This window comes from Ursus maritimus, unplaced genomic scaffold (genome assembly GCF_017311325.1).
Source record: "Ursus maritimus isolate PB19 unplaced genomic scaffold, ASM1731132v1 scaffold_9, whole genome shotgun sequence".
Taxonomy (NCBI): Eukaryota; Metazoa; Chordata; class Mammalia; order Carnivora; family Ursidae; genus Ursus; species Ursus maritimus.
Window position 1 is genome coordinate 72329925 of NW_024427107.1, and position 25226 is coordinate 72355150.

Genomic DNA, 25226 nt, shown 5'->3' on the forward strand with positions numbered 1-25226 from the left:
AAGCTCTGTTTGCCACAGGACGCCGTGATGCAGGCCCTTGCGGCCACACTCAAAGCCATCGGCGAGGGGGTGGCCATTGAGGGAACGGAAATTGTACTGAGCTGGGCTCTGCTCAGTCCCCACCCGTGGAGACTGCTGCTCTAGAAATCTCTGATAACAGACCAGGCTGCCTGGGAGCAAGTGAGTCCCCCGTCCCTGGGCGTGTGCAAGCATCAGCAAAGGGCACTTGCTGGGGAAACTGTGCAGGAAGTGGCTGGGCAGGTAAAGTGAAGCCCAGGGGGAGGAAGAGAATGTCCAGAAGCCTTGAAGTGTTTTGAGGTCAGGACCAAGGTAAGGTGTGTACGTGCAGAGTCCTAGCGGCATAAGGAAAGTGGAAAGAGGTGGCGTGCAGGGTGCTTAGGGTCTGAAGGGCACCCTGCAGAGCCACTACTCGGACCAAGAACTCTTACTGTTGCACCGTGTGTGACCTGGCCGAGGATTTAGGGTGTGTAAGGTTGACATCACTAGGCTGCAGGGGTTGAGATGCCCTGCCGCGTGCTGGGCTGCAGAAGCCTCGAGCATTTGCCTTAGAAAACCTGAATCTCTGGAAACAATGGCCCTGAGCTTAGAAGCAAGACCCCCACCTCCCTCTGTCTGCTTCTCTCTGATTGCACAAGATTCTGGAATCTGCTGCTGGTTTTGGCCTTGACTGATGGACAGGGCAGTGGTAAGAGGCACATTCCTGGGATGAGAAATGTGCACGGCCTGGCAGGAGTGGGTGGAGGGCGCTGCCAGAAAGGGGACTCGGATAGGAACCAGGCCCCGCGTGCACAGGAAGGCTCAGCAGATAAGTGAATAAAGACCTCCGAATCCACGCTGAGAGGGGGCAAAGATCGGCTGGACCGCGCTCTGGGGAAGGGCAGTTGCGAAGGGTCAGGAGTTGGAACCAGGTTTTTCCATTTTGTTGCAGTACTTTTTTTTTTTTTTAACTGTCACTTCGGCTAACAGCAAACTGAATTCCTTTTTGGAAAACACCTCCCCATCTGGGGAACTGTACATTAAGATGCCATCCTTGCCCCTGAGGAGGGGGGCTCATACTCCACACTAATCCTACGGAGTCATCCCTTGGGGCTGCATCTTAAAGAATAAGATCTTATCAAAAATAGACAACGAGGAGACGATCCGCAATGGCCAGACTCCTTCAGTCTCTACGCGTTCACCGGCCACCCCTGAGCTAGTTTGGGCTGCCCCACACAGAAAATGCACCTCCGATCTGGCTTGGAAAATAAGAAGTGTATTGGGCTCAAATCACTGAAGAGTCCAGGCATAGATCTTGATTATTTGGCGTTGGCTTGTGGAAAGCTTGAGTCAAATTAATTAAGATATGGGGTTTTAATCTTTTACACTAGTAACCACTACGTTTCATGTATAGATCGTCACTCATTCTGCATTGTCCCTCCGATGCTCCCCGTATGCCTGGCACACACAGCATCCCTAGCCCCCTGGCTCCCGGGGCTTGGGCCATGCGAGGGGAAACTCAGGTCAGCCTGCATTTGTCTAACCCAGATAAAGGGGAGGGGGAGAGGGCTTCAGCTGGAATTCCATTCCGAGGTCCATTTCCTGGGGGAATTTCAGGCAGAATCTAGGAGTGTGACAAATACATTTGATGCTGTGAAAAGACTGGTTCTCGTCTGGAAGAAGCCCTGTATTTTCTCAGGAAAGAGTGAGGCTCTGAGCATCTTCCTGGGGTGGGGGGTCGGGGGGGGGTTTCACAGATGCAGCGAAGGAAGTCTACCTGGGAGAGGCTGCACCGCTTCCATCCTGCTCCGGGATCACCGCCCTCATTTAAGCGGCATCCAGAGAAGCAGAAGCTATCTTCCTGCCATTCATTCCATAAATACTCCCCAGGTGCCAGGTATGTTGTGGCCATTGTTTTAAGCCCCAGGGATAGGAGGAGAACAAAGCCGACAAAATCACTCCCCACGGGGGCTCATTTTCTCGTACCCTTCTCTCCTCGGGAATATTCTGCTCAGCTTTCCAGACCCACCTTGGAAAGCACCTCAGTTGTGCACCCAGCGTGCCGTTCCAGTACTCCACCCGCATTTCTCGACTCTCTATCGTGTGAGACCCTGGACTTTGAGGAGGCATGAGAAAGGGTCCTTCACCCCAAAAAGCTCACAGCGCGGAAGAGGTGACGGGTAGATAGGCGGTGATCACGGTGTGGTCGGACAGTATGAGAAGCAGGGCAGAGGACTCAGGAGCGCAGAAGGGCTACTCACATGGACTGAGGGTGTCATCAGAGGGGGGCTTTCTGGGAGGGGAATGGTGAGGAGGCGTCCGGGCTGGGTGAGGTGGTGCATCTTGTCTGGCTCCTCTTGCCCACCGTGAGCTGCACACTCTTGAGACCATGTCTCTAGTGTGATGCCTGAACAGGTCGGAGCTCTTCATGTATTCACTTCGTGACCGTAAGTGAAGGACGAGGCTGCGAACACACCTGGCAAACGTGCCCTACAAAAGACCTTTTCGGTGCTACTAGCTACAGTCTCCTCCAGGAAAGGACATGGCAGGATAAGAGCTTGGACTTCAATGGGAACTCAATGTAGAATTTTTTTTATAATAATGTTTTTTTATTATATTATGTTAGTCACCATACAGCACATCCCTGGTTTCTGATGTAAAGTTCGATGATTCCTCGCCGTAGCCTTCTTAACATTAGTAGAACAAAAAGTACTAGGCTATATACAACTTCGAAAAGGAAATTAGTTGTGTATAACACCCAGTGCACCATGCAATACGTGCCCTCCTCACTACCCATCACCAGCCTATCCCATTCCCCCACCCCCCTCCCCTCTGAAGCCCTCAGTTTGTTTCTCAGAGTCCATAGTCTCTCATGCTTCATTCCCCCTTCTGATCACCCCCCTTTCTTTATCCCTTTCTTCTCCTACCCATCTTCCTAGTTCTTATGTTCCATAGATGTGAGAAACCATATGATAATTGTCTTTCTCTGCTTGACTTATTTCACTTAGCATTATCTCCTCCAATGCCATCCATGTTGTAGCAAATATTGAGAAATCATTCTTTCTGATAGCTGAGTAATATTCCATTGTATATATGGACCACAGCTTCTTAATCCAGTCATCTGTTGAAGGGCATCTCTGCTTCTTCCACGATTTAGCTATTGTGGACAATGCTGCTATGAACATTGGTGTGCATATGGCCCTTCTCTTCACTACATCTGTTTCTTTGGGGCAAATACAGTTAAAAATTGAGCTACCCTATGATCCAGTCATTGCACTACTGGGTATTTACCTCAATGTAGAATTTTTAATCATGGAATCAATGGGCTATAAATGAATCAATGAAAAAGAGATAAATATGTGAATGAATCTTATTGCCCTCTTCCCCTCCAATTGCTGATCCGATCCTCCTCCATGGCTTCCACCCTCATCCTTGTGGAGGAAACTCTTCTACCCAGGGCTTCCATGTGCAGTCATTCAGTGTGCACACTGCACAAGTTTGCCAGCTCTAAAGGGGCACTGTTCACATTGTAAACATGCAATAACTTTTATGAGAGTATGGGCAAGGGAAGAGCTTGTAGTTCTCACCACTAAGTCCTAGAGCAACGGAGGGGAGTCTTCGTACATATAGTCATGTACATGCTTGGGCCACATCCTGTTTTGACCATGTTCCGGGCTTCCCCTGAGATCCCTGCTCTCACCAAGACCTAGAAGTAAGTGCTGCTGGTGTCGGAGTGGGTGTGGTGTGAGGTGCTTGCTACAGCTTAATCTACTGCCTCCAGTGGCCTTTGGACCCAATCCAGCCCTCCCAGAGCCAGGCTGAGGCCAGAGAGGTCTTTTCTACTGATAAGAATCCTGAGCAAACGCTGCCCAGCCCCTGCTCCTTTACATGGGAGTTGAGTTTGAGGTTATCCGCTACGCCAGGAAGGGCGTCTGGTCACATTCCTGCTTTGACCCGGCCAGCTCGAACCATAATATGCTAACTTCCCAAAACGTATTTAAGAAACAGGTACCTGGAAAAAACATTTCCCAAATGTTTACTGCCCACCAGTGCGGGTCTATGTCAGTCTCAAGGAGCTGATCTGACTGCCAGCAGCCCCTTTCTGGAATCCTGCACGGAGTTAAGAAAGATTATAGGGAGCACCTGTGTGGGCCAGCGGCATTGCCAAGGTCACCCCAGCTTTATCCCCCACGGCGGTTCCTGGGGGTGGGTGTGTCACCCTGTTCTACACAAGACCACGCGGTTAGAAAGTGGTCCAGCGGGAACCAGGGGAGAGCGGTGATGGCTGAGGTCGGTGAGACGCTGCCAGCCACAGTCAGACAACAATCACAGTTTAACGACAAAAAAACTCCCCGTCAACCCCCACCCATTCCAGGAACAGCTGCCGCAGAGACATGCTGCCTCATCCCCTGCCCCCCCATTTGGAATTACCCCAACTGCTTGCTTGCCGCTTGCAGCCAGGGGTGGCCAAATGCACCTGCAGACCCTCCAGAAAGACTCCCACACCCTGCACCCCGCACCCCGCACCCCACACCCCGCACCCCACACCCCACACCCCGCACCCGCGGGGTTGGAGCGCCTGTCCGTCTGAGTGGCTCAGCGTTTCCGCTGCCTGCTCTACGCACCGACTCCTTTTCAGCGCCTCAGCCCCAGGGAACAGAAGCGCTAACAGGTGGGCTCCGCACTGCAGATTTACGAATAAACGGCCTGAATTCATTAGGATTTTATACGTATTTATTGATTTCATTCACAAAAAAAATGCACTATGAAGTAAGACTGTGATGTAGGTACCATCACCTTCATCATCGCTGCCTTATACGTACACGAACTAAGACACACACGGGCTGAAGAATTTGCCCCCATCACATCGTTGGTAAGTCACAGAGCTGGGACGTGAGCCCAGGCAGTCTGGCTCCAGATTCTATTCTTTCACCCCTCATGCGATGTGCTTCTAACAGCAAGGAGGGGTCGTTGTTCACATTTCTGAGAGCAAGGGGGGACGGGTGGCATTTTTTGAGGAGGCAAATGAGTGATGTGCTGGAAATTCAAGCTCTGATGCTTTGCCTGGGCATTCCCGCAGTGGTCAAGGTGGGGACCATGGGAAGGGGTGGTCTGGACACCGAGCCCAGGCGGTCGTCCCTGGACCAGACAGTGGTGGCTGGAACAGAAGCAAGTGTTAGCCTGGAGAGACCCTCATGAAGCTTGTCGTCCCCTCTCCAGGCTCGAGGCTTTAATTCCAACCACAGAGCTTGGAGGCAGGTAGGGAAGACAGCCTTCCATAGGACAGGAAGACACCAGGTGGAGGGAAAGAATGTCCCTAGCCGGAGTCACTCAGCAAGCCTGTGGCAGAACCAGATTTCAAAAAGGCTGGATGGCACTCGCTTGTGGACACAGAGGGGAGGTAGGTGTCAGCCGCAGCTCGGAGCCGGGATCCCAGGAGCACACCTGCCCCCCTGCCTGGGAAGTGTTAGAACAGAGTGTGTTTTGTCCCACCTGGGGCTCTTCCTGATAGATCCTGAAGGGGACCCTCTCGTTAGAGTCTTAGAGACACATGCATGCACAGTGTCCCTTTGTCCTCGGGAAAAATGTGAGTCAGAGTTATTGTCTCCATTTTGGAGCCATGGTTCAGGAGGTTGGGTGATTCACCCAAGGTGATGCAGCCGGTAGATGGAGAAGCCAGCTTGTGGCCCCCAAGGCTACGGTATTAAAGCCAGCACAAGCCACCTCCAGCCTCCGAGCACCTCCCAAGAATCGAAACAAGACAGTGAAATCGACCCTAGCGTGTGTGTGTTGTCTTAAAATAGAAATTAAGGGACAAGTGCGAGGCATCAGGATATTCTGGAAAGTGGAGGAAACTCTCACATGGCCTTTCTGCTCTTCTGAGAGATCGCTCAGAGCTTGTCTGCCCTGCTTCCAGGCTCTTCCAGACACCGGCTCGTGCTGACTAGCTGCCTTCAAGTTTATGCTGATGACAGTGTTATCAAGATCCGAAGTCGTCATTGGCCACTGCTGGATAGAATGACATCGAAACGTGTGGAACAGGCCTTTTCTCCTGGGAGAAAGTGACATCTCCTCTGAGTGTCTCGGCCCTGGAGGATGCTCTCTGTGGAGAAGAGAAGAAATCACACGGGCCAGGTTATCCATCGTCAGTGAAATTTTTTCAAAGGGTGTCCCCACCTCCCTTGATGAGCTCTGGTGGGGGGTGCAATGAACCACCCACTCCGAGAGAAAGGCTGGAAAATCCTCTTTATCAAAGATACAGAAGTGCAGGGAAAGGCACTGTTATGCGATGCACGTTTGTGCGTTGGCACGTCTGTGTGCATGTTGGCGTGTGTATGCACACGTTCGCTGATCTACACACGTGTGCGTGTCTAGCACTCCTGGGTCTAAAGGAGAAGCCAAGCAAGACAATTCCTTAGAAACAGCTACTTGTAAGGACTTAGAGAAGCAGCCTTGCTCTGGGAAGCTCTGAGCATGCAATTGTGCAGTAAAATATTATATTATGGTCTTAGAAAGAGACAGGGAAGGAATGATTTGAAGGAAGCAGGGAACTTAAACCCGGCGCTGTCCCCAGCCTGCTGTGTGATATCGGAAAACCCACTGCCCTCTAGGAGCTTTATTTTGCATTCACATAAAGCTCTAAAACCCAAACTCCTCGCCAAGGCCTGAGCAGATGCCATGGTGTCTGACCCTTCGAAACAAGCCTCTCGTCACCCAGCTGCTGGGAGTGCTGGCAGCTTGTGGCTCTCCAGAAATTAGTGGAGTCCCGTCAGCCGTGGTCACACTCCCCTCCCTGGGGTCAGCCAGGAGCTGGCCACTGGTCAATGCAGGATCTCAGCCCCGGCCCCCTGGCCTGGAGACACGACAAATCTGCAGGAGCGTCCCGCTCCAGAGCTCCCTGTGGGGCCAGCTGTGGCTTGTTGTGATTTAAGCCTCGCTCCTAAAATCCTGCTTCCCTTGCAAACTGTGACCCCAGTAATCCTCCTGCATGCTAATCCCCATCTCAGCGTCTGTCTCTCAGAGAACCCAGACTAAGGCCCAGTGATCTGCCCCTCAGTGATGTCCCCTGCTCCAACGCTCTCCCTCCCCTCACTCTCCACTCCAGCTGTGCAGGCCTTGTCCTCATGAAACGTACCAAGCCTGTCCCAGCCTCAGGGCCTTTGCATGTTCCTTCTGTAGGAAAACGCTTCCTTCCACCTTTGTTGTTGGCTTCTTATCATTTAAATCTCAGCTAAATGGTCATCTTTTCAGCAAGGCCTCCCCTGACCACCCAGTCTGGAGTATTTCCTGCCATTACTCTTCATACAACACTGTTCTATCTTCTTCAAGGCCCTTATACTCACTGACATTATGTTTATTAAATATTCAGTTGTGTATCTGCTGTCACCCGCTCTGCTCCTCGTTTGGGATGCCAGCTACCTGAGGGCGGGGACTGAGGTTGGCTTCTCCGCCCCCCATCTCTGGTGCCACCCGGGGAGCCCAGAACCGAGTACGTGTCCCACGGGTATGTGTTAAAGGAATGCATGCCACAGCCGTCCTAGAGCAGGGCTCGTTCTAGAATTCAGGATGTCCATGACCTTAGATGGTGTATTAGTTTCCCAGAGCTGCCTTAGCAAAGGACCGTGCACTGGCTGTCTGAAAGCAACTTCTCTCACAGTCCTGGACTTGAGAAACCTGGAATCAGGGTGCAGGCAGGCCCGTCCTCCCTCCAAGCACCTGGTGGCCTCAGGTGTCCCTTGGCAGGTAGCTGTACCACTTATATCACTGTCACATCGCCTCCCTCTCCACACGGCCGCTCCCTTTCTCCGTGTCTTATCCTCTCTGTCTCTTACAAGGACACGCATCACTGGGTCTAGGGCCCCCCACCCCCACCCTTACCCCTCTCCTGGGATCCACGACCGGTCATCCTCAGATCCTTGGCTTAATTGCATCTATAAAGGCTCTTTTTTCCAAATAATCTCGCCGGCACCAATTCCAGACATTAGGACGCGGATGTATCTGTTTGGGGGGTCACCAATCAACCTGCTACAGGTGGGAACAAAAATGCATCTTTATTTTCATTAACTTCAAGCCGGAATGCAGGATTTGCCTCAATTATGAAAGTACCCGGGACTCTCGCCAACTGATCACCCAGTCCTTCGAAGAGGCGGTCCTTCCCAGACCCCCGCGGGCCCCTGCTGTAGAATGTGGTGATAGAGGAGTCCACGAGTTACCAGTTCACCAGTTTGTTATTTTGATAACTGTACTGCAGTATCATCGGCATCTCTCTAATCCTGTACATTTCATCTCGCGGGAGGGGGTCCGTGTCCATGGCCCAAAAGAGGCCGCGAGCCTCTCCGTGAGGTTTCTGAGGTGTCTTTCATCTTCGGCCTTTATAGTTGGCCATATATTTTGGTCACGTGTATAACAGCATCAGAGGCAAGAAAATGAGCTCCCGACACGTTCCTCTGAGGTTCTGAGACCCAAGGGCGGAGAGTAGGGCTTGGAGAAAGAAAATATGTTTCTCCGTACTGCGTGGTCTTGATGGAGGGGAGGGCAGCGGCTGGCGTGGGAGGGACTCGGGACTTTGGCATCCTCCCGAAGACGACTGTCAAATTCCGCATGAGAGCCCTGAGCGCACAGCTGGCCGAGGAAGGTCCACAGCATGAGTGGACACGTTAAGGATGGTCCATTTAATGGGCCGACGTTGGCAAAACCCCAGTTCAAGAAAAAAACCCAGAGTGGACAAATTCAATCTGTTCTAAAATCTTCCCAGATTCCAGGTGCAAGTCAAGACTGAAGCAACTCTTTGGACACAGAATTGCTCTTCTCGGAGCCAGATAACCTTGGGCCGCCCCAGGGTGGCCTTTGGCTCATGCTTGATTCCCCAGAGGCCTGCAGCCTTGATGGGTCTCACCCTTAACGCATGAGTGCAGAGTATGTCAAAGCCCCCTAGACCGAGCTGGCAGGCTTCTCCTGCTGCAGAACAGATGAGATGTCTCTCAAGGCCTCTGCCCATCTACCCAGAGCTCATTGCTCACCCTGACGTAGTTTGAAGACAATGATGGTAAGCCTTAAAATGGAGCTGAACACAGTTTCAAATAAGAATCCATTGTTTTGGGGCGCCTGGGTGGCTCAGTCAGTTAAGTATCTGCCTTCAGCTCAGGTCATGATCCCAGGGCCTGGGATTGAGCCCTGCATCAGGCTCCTTACTCAGTAGGGAGCCTGCTTCTCCCTCTCTCTCTGCCTGCTGCTCCCCCTGCTTGTGCTCTCTCTCTGTCAAATAAATAAATAAAATCTTAAAAAAAAAAAATCCGTTGCTTTTTTGGGTGCCCATGAGCCCGACTTGCAAGGCCTTGTGTCTTGGGTGTATCTGCCTGTCTGAAGCCGTCTCCAACAGAGCTCACAGCGCTGGGCTTGGCGTGAGCTGCCTCTGGCCGGCGAGGACCCAGTACAATCTCCCGGAGTCACAGCGTCCTCAGGTGAGATGGGCCAAAAGAATGTCTGGTTCTTCCCACCCGACAGGGTCCTGAGGGGCTGGAAAGGGACAGGGACTGTGAACTCCTATGTGAATTTGAAGAACTGCAGGGATGATTTTATCAGCATTTCTCATGGATCTGAGCTTTTAAGCTACGTAACAAGAGAGCAACGTCGCGGTTTCCAAAGCAGCCACCCACCATGCTGAGCGGGGCCAGCTGGACGGTGCTCTGGGCTGGCCCTCCCAACACCGCGGCCACGCGGCTGTTACTATGCCTACTTTACAGGAAATGAGCCCAGCATCCCGAGAATTAATTCCGGTGCCCAAAGGCCCACATTCTGATCAGAAATCGGCAAAAGCAGTCATAACCTCTGGAATTCTCCCTGGTCTAACTGCTCTGAATGGAGTTGTGCAGATGGAAGCAACTATTTGGGGTTTGCTCTGGTTCTTGGATTATTCTGGTGTAAGAAACAAACATTAACCTTGGTGTCAAGGGCCCGGGATTGAATCCCAGTCTTTCCCCCGAGGTGGGGGTGGGAGGGCTGTCATGGCTTTGGATGATTTTCTTCTCTTGGTCTGGTTTTGTTTTCATCTCTAAAAGGGATAATAGTACTTGATCTTCTTGCAATTAATTATCCAGAGAAATAACAAATGTGAAATTGTCCAGGTCATAAGAGATGCCGAATACTTATTTGTAGCTTGTTCACTCACTCATTCATTCATTCATTCGGTCTGTGAACTTCTGGTCTGCGAGAAGCAGTGGGTTAAAACCATAGCACTGCTGTTGAACAGAAACGCAGATCCACCGCTGGCCAGCGAGCTGTGCAAAGTGGGCATCGCGATTAGCCTTTGTCAGCCTCGATTTTCCATCCGTAACAAGAACACTTCTGTGCCAGCCACGCTTTAATCACTCGACGGGCAGTCATGCACTCGGTCTTTGCAATATTCTTCCACATCGGCGTTTCATTATTCCCTTACTACAGATGAAGAAGCTGAGGCACAGGGATGTTAAAAACTTGGCCAGGGGTACCTGGCTGGGGAGCGCTGCAAATGGAAATCGAGCCTGTAGAAATCAGGCTGCGTGGTCACGATGCTGTTCTGCTACTTCCCCTCCTAGAAGCACCTTGAGGACGAAACGTGTAAGGTGCGTGCGGAGGTGTGGCTGGCACGGAACCAGCTTTCCTTCCGTAAATGTCAGTTTACCATGTAGTGGGAGAGTTCAGTCATCACAGAAACAGACCCTGGGGCCGGGTTCCCTGGGTCCTCCCTCCGCTCCATCACTACCAGTACAAAGTCTTGGACAAAAGTCTTATTTTCCTGAGCAGCAAAAGAGGACAACAGGAACATTCTCAGTCTGAGGGCTTTTGCAAGTGGTTGCCGGGTAAAGGGTCAAATCAGGAACTGGGTCATTTTAAGTGCGTTACAAGCATGGGCTTTTATTATAAAACCTCTCCCCGCTTGCTACCTCTGTCCTAGTTATGAGTACACATGTTCCAGATCTTTGACTAGACTGTGTGATCCGGGAGGACTGGCGAGATGTTTTGTTCACCATTGCTTCCCTGCAGCCCACAGCCTGACACTCAGCACAGAGCTGGCTTGGGGTGCTCGTTAGCAATAGGTTGATTTGAATATACGCATGGCCAGGGAGGCTTTGGGTCGTGTTATCTCCGTGGTACAAGAAGTTCAGAGGACCTATGCATTAATAAAACCCTAAGCAATTCGCTCACCCAACGGGCTCCAATACAAAAGATGAATGCCAAGCTGCTGGGTGTGAGCGGGCAAGGGGGCTCGGTGGGGATACCTGGGACCCAGTGCCCTTATATATCTTTTTTAGCTCTGACACTGAAGCATTTGTAATTCATCCCTCCCTTCATTCCATCGCCCACGCCTGGGTGCGTCCATTTCTATTTATTTCCTCTAGAAAAAGGCAAAGCTGCACATTTCATTTCTCCTTCCTTTCTTCCTCTCCGAAAGCAGAGAACCTCAGTCATGTGGGCATGGAACACAGGCGCCTCTGCCCCCGGGAGAAGCCAGGCTGTGCGCCCTGTCCCGTCTGCCCTCTTCAGCAGCTTCTTGCACTTTAACCTGCAATTATCTCTCTAAAGCACCCTTGCCCGTGGGCACGCCCACTGCCTGGGTCTGCAGGCACAGCAGGCTACCTTCCTGGAGGCCCTGGGAGCCGAAGCCGGGCGACGAGGACTTCTCAGGCTCTGCGGGGCACGCCAAATGGCGGAAAGGACACGTGCAGGGACGGGCTGGGCACACTGTCACCCTGGGAGCTGGTCTCTTGCTTATTTAGGCATCAGTCTCCCCAGTGGCCCTAGAGCTCCCTGATGGCAGAGACCTTGTCTTCTTACTTTGCATTCCCAGCGTTTAATGGACGTTCAATGACTATTGTTGTAAGCAGGTAACAAATGAACAGCCAGCCTCTCGCCCTTGCACATCATTTCCTGCACGTGCAACTCCCCTCCCTTCCTGGCTGGTGCCTTCCCTGCTCAGACACGGGCTGAGCCCCTTCTTCCTTCTCACCTGGCCCCGGACCCCCCTGTTCTGCGGCAGACAGGAATTCTGAGGGGGAGCATCTGTAGGGGGGTTGCAGAGAGGTCTGCAAATGCCGCTGTTTAAACACAAGATACCCGCCCTCCCTGTGCCACCTGCCTCCCAGGAGAACATGAGAGTGTCTGGTGAAGCAGCAGGTGCGTGTCTGTGTGTGTGCTCGTGTGCATGTGTGTGTGTTCTGTGCGCGGTGTGTGCCTACGTATGTGTGGTGTGGTGTGATGTGTGCAGGGTGCGTGTACATGATGCGGGGTATGTATATGCCGGTACTGGATGGTGTGTGGTGTGTGCGTGTGTATGTGATTCCACACTGTCTAGTAGCGGTTATATTGCAACCATTGGATTGAGGCTGTGGGTTCTCATTACCCACGTTGTCATTTATTGCTATGGCGTCACTTGACCCCTTGGATCCATGGTTTTCTTATCAATAAAATGGCCATGAATGATGCCTCAGAAATGTTGTGAGGCTCAGAGATACTGCCTTTAAAGCCCCTGGTATCTAAGGTTCTGGTAAGTTCTATTTCTGAGATCACTTGCTGCAATTCTCAGGGGTCCATTCCATCCCGATGAAGGACGATGCAAGCCTCAGGGTCGAGCCCATCAGCCAGACCCATTCAGGGACCTTTTGAGGCAACACAAGGGCAGACAGGGCTAAGCGCTATTGATCCAGCAACGTCCTAGCAAAGATAGAATGTCCATCGTGATTTCTTCTTAACAGGCCTTGGGGAGGGTCTGGCAGAATTTGGCTTTAATAGAAAGCCACAGTGAGTGGTTGAATCCACTTGTCCTCACTGGGTCCTGTGTCTGGAATCATCTGGTCCTAGGGCTGAGGCCTCTATGAGGGCTCTACGAAGGAGCGCCCACAGGGGCCTAGCAGGTCCTCTGTTTAAACACACCCTTCCCTCCAGGCCCTGACTGGCGTCCTGGGGAAGAATAAAAGTCAAAATCGCCTGCTTTCTATTGTGTATCTATTATATCCCAGATGTTGGAACAGACACTGTGTGCTGGAACATTCACTTCCCACAGCTGTGCTTGGAGGCGCCGGTTCTCAGCAGGGGGTGATTGCTGCCCCCCTCCCCAGGGACAATTGTCAACATATGGAGACTTTTTGATTGACAAAAACCGCATAATCAGGGCGCCTGGGTGGCTCAGTCAATTAAGCATCTATCTTTGGCTCAGGTCGTGATCTCGGGGTCCTGGGATGGAGTCCTGTATCGGGCTCCCTGCTCAAGGGGGAGCCTGCTTCTTTCTCTCCCTCTGCCCCCTCTCCCGTTCTTCCTTTCTCTCTTTCTCAAATAAATAAATAAAATATTTTTAAAAAGACCCCACATAATCATCTTAATAAATGCAGAAAAAAAGTATTTGACAAAATCCCAAACCTGTTCATTACAAAAACACTCAACACACTAGAATAGAACTCTCTCAACCTGATGAAAGATATCTACAAAAAACCCACAGCTAACATCATACTTAATGGTGAAACATTGAAAGCTTCTCCTTAAGATCAGAAACAAGACAAGGACGTCTCTTCATACCACTTCTATTCAACATAGTATTGGAGGCTCTAGCAAGGATAATTAGGAAGAAGAAGAAGAAAGAAAGAAAGAAAGAAGAAAAGGAAAGGAAAGGAAAGGAAAGGAAAGAGAGAGGGAGGGAAGGAAGGAAGGAAGGAAGAGAAAGAAAAGATATACAGATTATAAAGGAAGATAGAGAGTCGTCTCTATTGGCAGATGACATGATCTGGAAAAAAAAAAGTCCTAATTAATCTACTAAAAAGACTATAAGAACTAATAAATGACTTCAAGTCTGCATAGTAGATTAATATAAAAGAATGATTGCACAGGTGTCCCTCGCTTTTCGAATGTTCACATTACACCCCTTTGCTTTTATGGAAGACCTACACTGTTATTGGCTTTGGCAATGGAAAGAACCTTGAAGAGAATTTTCACTTTTACAAAAAGGCAGCAAGCCCTTATGAAGGCCATGTACCCCTAACGGTGAGAATAGCGCTCCCCAGCGTCTTCCCCGGGAACTACACTCCGCACCTCAGCATCAAGCCCCAGAGCTTTGACCTTTGTCTGTGCGCATCTGTGCTTCATCTCCATTTATGTTGTGTATCCGTCAGCAAGATGTGTCCTATGGGATCAGAAAAGTCCAAGAGAGGTTATTTTTTGGATCTGGGAATGCTCGAAAGGTTTTCCATATACATTAATAGTATTTGCTCCTATGCTTTATACCATTTCAGCTTATTGAAGGTTTCATAGGAACCCTCTGCTTTCAGATAGTGGGGAAAACTATTTCTCTGCACTAGTGATGAGCATTCCAGAGATGAAATTAAGAAAGCAATTCCGCTTACAATAGCACCAAAAAAGAATAAACTTCCTAGGAATAAATTTGACAAAAGCAGTATAAAACTTGCACTCTGAAAACTACAAAACATCATTGAAAGGAATCAAAGAAAATATAAATAAATGGCAAGATGAACTATGTTCATGGATAAGAAGAGTTAGTATTGGGAACATGGCAGTACACCTCAAATCGATCTATGTATTCAACACAACCCCAGCTGACTTTTCAGCAGAAATGGACAATCCGATGCTAAAATTTATATGGAAATTCCAACGGTCCAGTATACCCAAAACAAAGTAGAAGAAAAGAGGAATGAAGTGAGATAACTCACATTTCTGAATTTCTAATGTTGCTGCTGTTGAAAGATGTATTGAGGTGCATTAACATTTTCAAGAGTTTCTTTGAGCAAATATCGATTCGAATTGGGCGGTACCAAGCGGAAGTGGTTGGACAGGTGGTAGGGGAGAGGTTTTTACAGAGAAAGCAAGGAAGCAGAGCAAGCAGATTATTCAACTGGCAATAGCTTGAGCAGTTGCCTTATTTGGGAAAGCCTAGTTGACTGTGATTGGTTGTCCTTCAATTGCCCTGTTTCGGTCTTGAGGGCACTGGCTCCGGGTAGGTGTTGGTTTGCATATGCAGGCTACCAAGGCATTCAAGACACTTTGGTCTACTGGGCTTCTTGTCTAATCAACATAGCAAACCTGCAGAATTTAAGACAGTGTGGCACTGGCCCAAGAATAGACATGGAAAACCATGGATGGAAGTGAGAGTCCACAATTCAATCCTCACTTGTTTGATCAACTGATTTTCAACAAAGGTTCTAAGACCATTCAGTGAGGAAAGAATATTCTTTTCAACAACAGATGCTGGGGCGAGCGGATGTCCACATGCAAAGACAGGAAGTTGTACCCCTTCTTCACATCCTATATAAGAACTGTCTCAGAATGGACAATAGGTTTAAATGCAAGAGATGGAACTCTTTAAGTCTTAGAATAAAATATAGGAGTAAATCTTCATGACCTTAGTTTAGGCAAAGCTTTCTTAGGTATGAAACCAAAAGCACTTTGACTTCTTCAACATTGAAAATTTGGTGATTGTAGAATGTCATTAAGAAAGTGGAGACATCCAATGGAATGGGAGAATAGATTTGCTAATCTTATATCTTAGAAAGTACTTGTATCTAGAATATATAAAGAACTCTTCCAAGTCAACAATAAAAAAACAACTACCTTTGGGAAATGGGCAAAGGATCTGAATAAATATTTCTCCAAAGGAGATATGCAAACAGTCAAGAAACACATGTAAAAGATGTCAACATCCTTCATCACTAGGGAAACATAAAGCAAAACCTCGGTGGGATAGTGCTTCACATCCACTCAGATCATAATAGAGAGTACAGATAGTAACGGACGTTGGCCAGGGTAGGGAGACATCGGAGTTGTTGTGCAGAGCTGGTGTGCGCAGCCGCTGTGGGAAACAGTTCCTCAAACGGTGAAACAGAGTTACCACAGGACTCAGCAATCCCACGCCTGGGTATGCACCCCGGAAAAATGAAATTTATGCCCACACGAAAACTTGTTCTTGAATGTTCGTAACCGCATTCTTCATAATAGTCAACATGCAGAAGTAACTTCACTGTCCATCAACGGATGATGGGTAAATAAAATGGGGTGCATCCCTACTGTGGAATGTTATTTGGACAGGAAAAGGAACGGGGTGCTGACCCACACTACAGCTATGTGCATGGTGTGTGCAGGAAGGAACCCAGAAGACGCTCTGCTGGGTGACAGAAGCCAGTCACCAAGGACCACATATTATATGAGTCCATTTTTATGAAGTGTCCAGAACAGGCAAATGAATAGGGACAGAATACAGACTAGCAGTTGTCTGGGGCAGGGGAAAGAGTGGGGTGGGGGTGAAGTGATAGCTAAAGCCTGCCAGGTTGCTTTTAGGGGTGACGAAATGTTCTAAAATTGGTCGTGGTGAATTGCATGACTCCGAGCGCACTAAAGTCTTCATAGCGAACTTTATATGGGCGAAGGGCATGGTATAAAAATTGTGTCTCAGTAAAGCTGTTCAAACTAAAAGTCAGGCTCTAGATTCTAAAGCCCATTCAGGTGGGCGTCTGGGGACAGGGGCTCTGCATTAAGCGCCACGTGGCAACGACATCTCTGGGGTCCCCTCCTCGGTTGTCCTGTCTCACTAAGTCTGCCTCCTGAATTCATTTATGGTCAAGTTCAGGTTTGTCCTGACGAACTGGGGCTTCAGTACTTACTCCGTGCACACAGCATGGCATTCTGCACCCAGTGGTGGGCTTTGGAGGGACCCCAAATTGCGGCTACCCCAAATTGGCTTTGAGTTCGGCTCAGCTCTGTGAAACTCTGAGGCACTGGCACGCCACTGGCTTCTGTGGGATTCGATCACTTCCTATGTACTTTCAGAAGAAAAAGGTGCAGTTTCCCACAAGTGTGAGAGGGTTCAACAGGTGGGGCTTTAAAGGTGGAGTTCGTTGCTGCCATAAACATTGGGGTGCAGGTGCCCCTTCGAATCACTACACTTGTATCCTTTGGGTAAATACTTAGTCGTGCAATCTCTGGGTCATAGGGTAGCTTTATTTTTAACTTTCTGAGGAACCTCCATTTCCAGAGTGGCTGCGCCAGCTTGCGTTCTCACCAACAGTGTAAGACGGTTCCCCTTTCTCCCCATTCTCTCCAACATCTGTTGTTTCCTGACTTATAAAACTATGGAAAGAACCCAGATGTCCATTCCATAGATAAATGGATAAAGAAGATGTGGTGTATGGAATATTACTCAGCCACCCCAATAAATGAAATCTTATCATTTGCAATGACGTGGATGGAACTAGAGGGTATTATGCTAAGCAAAATAAGTCAATCAGAGAAAGACAATTATCATATGATTTCACTCCTATGTGGAATTTAAGAAACAAAACAGAGGATCATAGGGGAAGGGAAGGAAAAATAAAATAAGACGAAATGGGAGAGGAAGACCAACCATCAGAGACTCTTAACTCTAGGGAACAAACTTAGGGTTGCTGGAGGGGAGGGGGTGGGGGACGGGGTAACTGGGGGATGGGATGAAGGAGGGCACTTGGTGTAATGAGCACTGGGTGTTATATGCAGCTGATGAATTCCTGTGCTCTACTTTTGAAACTAATAATACACTGTATGTTAATTAATTGAATTTAAATAAAATTAAAAAACAAATTAGTAAATAAGATGGAGTTCGGTATCTGGTCCAGAGTGAGTGCCTAGCACTTTTCTCCTCATCCTTCTCCAAAAGAGTGGAAGTGCTGGCACGGACCTGGAGAGATCATTTTCAACAGAGAAACAAGCTCATCTATTCTCTTAGGATAATGATAAACGACAGCTGTTTTTTGAGGTCTTTTCTGTTTTCAAGAAGGTTTGCACATCCAGCTCACTCGGCGCTGGCTCAGCCCCTTGCAAGGAGCCCGGGCCGAGGAGGCAAGAGGCGGCAGGGCCCCGTGGGGGGCTTTGGGGACAGCGAAGCCGGCCTGAGCTGGCCCAAGGCCTCGGTGCTCGCTCCATGTCCTCACGTTGATCTCCAGCCTCCCGCTGGGTCCAGGCTGCTTCCCCATCTTCCTTGGCACATTGTGCTGGCTGGAATGCGCAGCTCTGATAAGTCCAATTGATGCTCAGCGTCCTTGGGAGGTCAAGGAACCCGGGGCCCCAGGGTCATCTTTCCAGTGATGGAAGCCAGATGCTGTGGAGAGACAGAGCCAAAGGGAAAACCAGTTCAGTGGAAGGGCCAGGCACCCAGATCCCTCCTCCACCCCTGGGCGGCAGGCAGAGGAAATGCCTGCAGCCCTGCCAGGACCCACTGCACCTCCCTCGCTTCCTTTAGAACTGTATTCTGAGGAATGCAGCCAGTGCTAAGCGCCTAGTGCATGCCTCCCAGCTGTGCCCTGAGAGGGACCTGGGAGGGGCAGGCAGAGGCAGAGGACTAGGGCATCTACATCTGGTGGGAGCCCTTTAGCTTGTCACAGATGGGAAAGGGAGTTTGGGGGCTGGTGGAAGTCCACGGACCCCACTGACGAACACTCCTCTCAACCAACATGGCCGCCAAAGACAGCGCATCAGCCTGTTATAGCGAAAGCCCGCAGCAGCTCTTATGTATGAGGTTCTGTTACCTGCCAGACACTGACCGAGTGTTTCCTACACATGATGGCATTTCATCCTTAAGCCAAAGTCAAGTAATGTTGGGTTTTTGTTTTGTTTTGTTTTTGGAAAGAGGAAACTGAGGTTCTGTGGGGCTAGTGACCTGCTAGCTGGCCACACAGTAGGTCAGTGTGGTCACACAGTAGGAACTGGACTTCGTACCAGCTTCTCATTTTGATCCTTATTTTGCCTGTTGCCCAGGGTAGCTACTAATGGTCCATGGCAACAAGGCCAGGTCCTCTATGCGGAGTAGGGTCCAGGTGTCGGCTTAGTAGCTCAAGACACAGAGGCTAAGCTCAGGCCCCCGGGGGTTAACCTGAGCAGGGTGGAGGGAGCAGGGGTGGTGGGGGAAGTGGTGGGAGTCATTGTAACTGGGGACCCACAGCCTGTTGTGGGAGGTATGGGACAGACTTCCCTCTGTCCAGCATCCAGAGCGGCGGGAGCTGCAGGTCACAGAGGTTTGGGGTCGGATTCCGACTCTGCTCCTTGCGAGCGAGTGGTTTCTCCTGGGATAAGTCCTTTCACCGCCTTGTGCTCTTTTGTAGGAGTCTAGTCACCTCTACTTCCCCAGGACCCTAAGGGAGGCTGGGAAGCGCGGTTATTTTATTTTACAAAAATTCTCATGGGAAGGCAGGGTTTACCTGGAAAACAGTCCATGTGTTGAGAGGGTGTACGGAAGACTCTGGACAGCTACAAAAGATAAAACTTGATAGCTCGTAAATAGCTCGTAAGTGGCTAAGCAGGATCGGGACCCACCAGCCTCTCCTACTAGGATCAAGGAGGCTCCATTGATCCTGCGTGGCCGGGGAAGCAGGGATATGTGGACGGCTGCCCCTGGCCACAGTGACAACTGGGAGCTGTCTTTGGAGTTGCCAGACAGGTGAGGGGAAGCTCAGCTGGCTCCAGAACACTCCAGAGCTCTCACACCTCTCCCTCCATCCCTATCCCATCCTGAAGACTTTGCAGTACGTGGGCCTGGCACGCGGGCTGTGGAGCCATTTACCTAAATGTTTATTCCTTTGATGTGGAGCCACATGGCTCCTCCCTCTCTCCAGACACTGTGCTAGTCCTATACAGATGTGGCACTCGCCCCGGAGGAGTGCTCGGCATCGTGAAGGAGAATGAAACTGAGCAAACCAGAGCAAGTGTAGTGCTGCCCATGATGGATGTATGAATAAGGAAGGCTTCCTGAAGGAGAAGGCAAGTGAGAGGGACCTAAATATGCATGTTTGTTTACCAGGCAGACAGAGATAAATAAGGCGTAGAAATCTTTATAGCTGTTCATTCAAATATTGCTGGCTCTCTGCTCTCTGGCTGCACTCCCAGACCCTTGACTTGCTTTGGCCAATGATATGGGAGCTGAATGGAAAGTTTCAAGAGACAACGCATGGCCTGCCATGCTCTCTTCTGCTTGCTGCTGCGCTCATGGAAGCATAAGCTGAGAGGAAGCTTCTCTGTGGGCCTGAGCTATAGACTGAAGACAACGAGCAGATGTTCCCCACCCCTTTGAATATGCAGAACGATATTTAGGGGATGCTTTTTGCTGCAGCAAAACCTCGCTCGCCTTGACTGATGCATACAGGTATCCGTTGCCACCAGCAGCAAAAACAGCACAAGAAAATGCCTTGGGGGTGAGAAATAGCATCTTGTATTGGGTGAACCCTAGGAGTTCAGTATGGCTGCTGTATAAAGTATGATACAGAAGCTAGGAGAGGTGGACAGGCTGAATCCTGAAGGCTCTCCTGAGCTTTATGCAGGAGCTCAATGTTTTTCTTTCTTGTGAGCCAACGGGAGCCATTAAGAGTTGCTTTTTAAAAAAAAAAAAAGAGCGCAACTATAATATGGAGAATGGGTTGGAGGTGGACCCACCTTGATGCTGGGAGAACAGGGGGGGAGCCTGTTCGATTAGTACAGGTGAAAGGGGAGGTGGGCCCTAGTGAGGCCATGGCATGAGGTGGGGATAGAGAGCATCCAAGAGGAATCTGTAAGACGTGGTGTTGCCTGAGCCTGGGATGAAGGAGGAGAGGGCAGTCTCATCCCAGAGCTCTGCTCTTCCTTCCTCTTGGCTCATTGTCTTTTGATCAACACTTTTGCACTGGTCATCTGTTTTGATCCTCAAAACTGCCCTTGAAATTCAGCTGGGCAAATGATATTTCCACTTGACAGGTGAAGAAACCGAGTCTCAGAGAAGTGGCGGGATGGGCTGCTTGAAAATCCTAGTGCTTGAACTCGGGTCTCCTGCTGGCCGGTCTGGTCTCCTTTCTCCAAATCTCCCTGACCTCACTTACTTGGATGTTTCAAGGGTGGAAGTAGCTGTGTTTGGGAGCAGGGGTGGGGAGCACCTGGGTAAGAGGAAGCTGATAGTAGGTGGGGCTGTTGCTTTCCAGCCATACTTACCCGGCTGATTTATCTGTGAGTGTTCAAGCATATGCTACACACATAAAAAGCAATATGCTCGAAGGAAACCCCATATACCACAGTCTAGATTTATAAGACTCAAATGAGTGATTTTTATTCCATTGTTAAAGGCTTTTTTTTTTCTTCTTACTCTATCAAACTATTCCTTATAGGGTTTCTTAAAAGAGCAATCTCAGTCTCCCATGATGCTTTTAAAATGCAATTTATTGCACACATTTTATTAGCATTCCACTGCTTAGGAATGCAGCCCGTGATCAAAATGACACACATCCCCTTGTAGAGTTATGCCTGCTTGAGACGTCATTAGTTTGGTATTTCCAATTGTGTTCATGGTTGTTTTGGACAGGGTTACAGTGAGCCCAGTCAACTGTGTGTTTTAAAATGGCTTAATTTCTCCAAGTCAAGGTCAGGGTAAAGTAGTCTGGAGCTTCATGGGCACGGAGGTGGGGTGAGCCTTCGAGAGATGGCAGCTGGTAGCCCCAGCCCCAGGTGCTGTCCTTGACATCAAGCACCAAGCAACACTGAGACCCCGGCCAGCCTTTGCCTTCTCTGAGTCTCACTCTCCTCTTTTGTGAGGCAAGAAGGATGGGAGAGGCCAGTGGGTTCGGCACTTCCGTATTTATTCCTGTAATTATTTGTTTGTTTGCTTCATCTTTTTCAGCTGCCGAACCATTCCCCCCAAAACAAAATATTATGCAGAAACCCAAAATGTAAGGCAAATAAGAGCAAGCAGCTCTTGGAGTCCTGCCCTCCTGGCCATTATGTTCCACGGGAGACCTCAGGAAAGCAGGCCATAGCGGATTTTTAGGGTTAGATGACCACTCAAGTAAGTTCTAGTTTGGGGGTATGCCTGGAAGGTTCTTCAACCTACCTCAGCTCCTCACTAGCTCTGAGAGCTCAGGTAGGTCACATGGCTACTTCAGGTGTCTGTCTCCATATCTGTAAAGTGGGACATTCATATTGCACTTGAAGGGTTCTGTCAGAAGAAAAATCCAGCACATCGTGCAGGTGCACGCATGTGTTTCCTGTGCGTGCGTGTGTGCGCGTGAATGCGGATTTTTCCTGAGCACTAAATCCATGCTCGGACTAACAAAAGCATTGTCATGGATTAGCTCCTTTACTTATTGCAATACTACCAACAAGGTTCTTGCATTCCCCCTCAGTTTACAGATGCAGGGACTGAATCTCAGACAGATTGAGGAACTTGTTCAAGGTCAAAAAGCTATTAAGTGGTAGATAAGGACCTGGTAGTTTTATACATATTTGGTGCAGATCTTGTCTGAACACCGAATCCAATCTTTTAATAACCTGGAAACTCAATCTTGCATTTGCTGTTCTATAGTCAGACAGTAGCTGGCTAATGTGGTGGACGGATTCTAGAATGGCCCCCACGACCCCTGCCTGCTGGTGTTCATTCCCCATGGTGGCCAGGACCTATGGCTTGCTTCAAATGATAGAGGACAGCAAGGGAGACAGGATGCATGTGATTACATTACAGAAGATTGTAGCCCTGGTTCAGCCGGAGTCTCCCTCCCGCTGGCTTGATGAAGCAAGCAGCTCTGTGGGATGCCCGTGTGACAAGGAACTGAGGGCAGCTCAGGCTCCAGCTGACAGCTAGCAAGAAACTGTCCCACAGCTGCCAGGAACCTACAGCACCAGTAACCACGTGAGCTTGGAAGCAGGTCCTTCCCCGGTTAGGTCTCCAGATGAGAACACAGTCCTGACCGACCCCTTGTGGACAGAGGATCCAAGTAAAGCGTGTCTGGATTCCTGATTCCAGATACCGTGAAAGAACAAGCGTGTCTTGTGTTAAGCTGATCAGTTGGGGGTAATCTGATGACACAGCAATAGATAACGAATACAGTTAAGCTTTTGGTGTTTTTCCTTTTTGTTTTCATAATCATAGCTATTATCCAAAATATCCTTCTATCAAGCTAGATGCTGTTATGGGTAATAATTAAAGAGGCAAAATATCAAGAAAAAATTAGAGACCATGGATCTTCAGACAGCAGAAGGGATATTACTTGATGTCTGGCATCCAGGTCTGGCATGACCAGTGCCTTCCAACCAACCTTGCAAGCCTTGGCTCCCTGCTTTCTCGCAGTTGCAGCCCCTTCACCGAGCCCCACACTGCCTGCCTCTGTCCTGCTGCAAATGCCGTGGCCGAGCAGAATGCGTGCTTTCCGAGTGGGCGCTTTCCTGCTGGCCTGTATCCGTCCCGTCCTGTGGGAGGTAGCGCTAATTTCTTTGAGGACCACCCCCGCTCCTGTAAATTACGTGGGATCTAGGAGGAGTCAGCACAAAATCCTCCTTGTGCTGCATGTCCTATTTCCCCAGCTACAGGATGGGTTCAGGGATAGACACATGAACCGAGCAGGCCAGTGGGGTTCCTCTCTGGAACTCCCATGAGGCCTGCTAGGAAAGTGACCCCTGCTCTTTCCAGAAAGTCAGCTGTCCTCTGTGAGGTTCGTGTCAGTGCAGGTAGGGTCTTGGCTGTTCCCCCACTTTGCAGATGAGGAAATTGAGGCACACAGAGGAATGCAGTAATTTTCCTCCAGTTTTCAGCTGGTGACTGTGGCGCTGACGCTGGAGCTCAGGTCTCTTCGGTCCTAAAGCTTGGAGCTACCGCCGGCAGCACTAACAGTAACAAAGCTGCCCAGGCATCGCTGGGATGACTCAGCAGGAGGCAGGAATAGTAGCTACTGGGAGTCGCGCAGTGTTCATGACAGCGGGAGTGGAGGGATGAGCCAGGCCTGGTCATCAGTGCCAAAGATGCAGCATCACAACAACAGTGTCAAATACGGACCTTGGGGTTACCCAGAGACCCACATGCCCATTTTACAGGTCAGGAAATTGAGGCCCAGAAGGAGCTGCCTATGACCTGCAGATGGTGGGCCCCAGAAGGGTCACATTATAAGCAGGGCTGGAACAAGACCGAGGCTGCTGAGGGGCCTGGAATGCCAAGTTCAAGAAGGCTTTCAAACTCGGAGCTGGGTGGCTCAGTCAATGAAGCGTCTGTCTTCAGCTCATGATCCTGTGATCCTGGGATCGAGCCCCACATCGTGCTCCCTGCTCAGCGGGAGTCTGCTTCTCCCTCTGCCTCTGCCCCTTCCTCCCACTTGCACTTTCTCTTTCAAATAAATAAATAAAATCTTTCAAAAAATAATAAATAAATGAAGAAGGCAGTGTTCAAACTCAGATGTGGCTGTGCACTTCGCCTGCCCCTGACCTTTTGCACCCCAGGCCTCTCGCTCCATCCTCATGCCAGTCCTGGCCTGACTACCTAAGCCAGGCCTCTGAGCTCAGGACTCCCCCAGAAAGCCGGCCTTGGTGCGTTCCTACGGCATGTTGGACTTGTCAACTGTTTTATTCCTTTTTATAACTTGTTCCCAACAGACGTTTATGGGAATATAATCAGGTGAGCTACCTTACACCTTATGACGTTTTAAAATCAGTCATCCAGCAGCTCAGAAGCTCAAGAACTAGGGCCTCTGCTCACCTAATTGTCCTGGGCATCTTCCTCTTTCCTATTGTATTTTAATCAATCTGAGGCCAGGGATTTAACACAGACGTTAAACTGTCTGTGTTTTTTAAAGCCTGCCATAGACTCCGTGAACTAGAGTAAGAATGAGGGACTCAAGGTTCGAATGAGTCCCTTTTGCAGATGACAACTGATTCTCAGTGAGTCTGTGTCATTCATGGTCAGACCTCCGATGAGCAGTGCCGGCCGTGAAACCCAGCCTCCCAGATCCTCCCTGACCCTAGAATTGTGGCCCTTCCCCACTGTGCTTTATACCATAAATAAATCCCTTTCTGCGGGTCCGATCAGGAATCCTTCTCTGTGAGGTGGGATTGGAGTCGGGGCAGAAAGGATGGATTGATTCTGCACGCAGCCCCTTCGACGAGACAGAAGTTGACTCTCCCCTTCATTTTGACAACCTTGGAGCTTTATAAGAAAGGAGGGACACAGAAATACACAAATGGCTTCGTCTTTTTTTTTTTTTTTTAACTCTGTCTTACTTGCGTTCTTTTCCTTCCCTTGGGGACCGTGCGGTTATGTGTCACCAGGAGGACGGAGACTGCAGAAGAAAGCACAGCCAGGCCTCTGTCAGACCCTTGGGCCAGGCCGCACAGCGGCGCCTGGGCAGCGTGCAGGCGGCTTCGCGCTCGCCGTGCCTCAGTGGCCCCTACACTAGAATTGTAGGATGAACCCAACAAGGAAAACAAAGGGGAGCATTACAGGTGTCCTT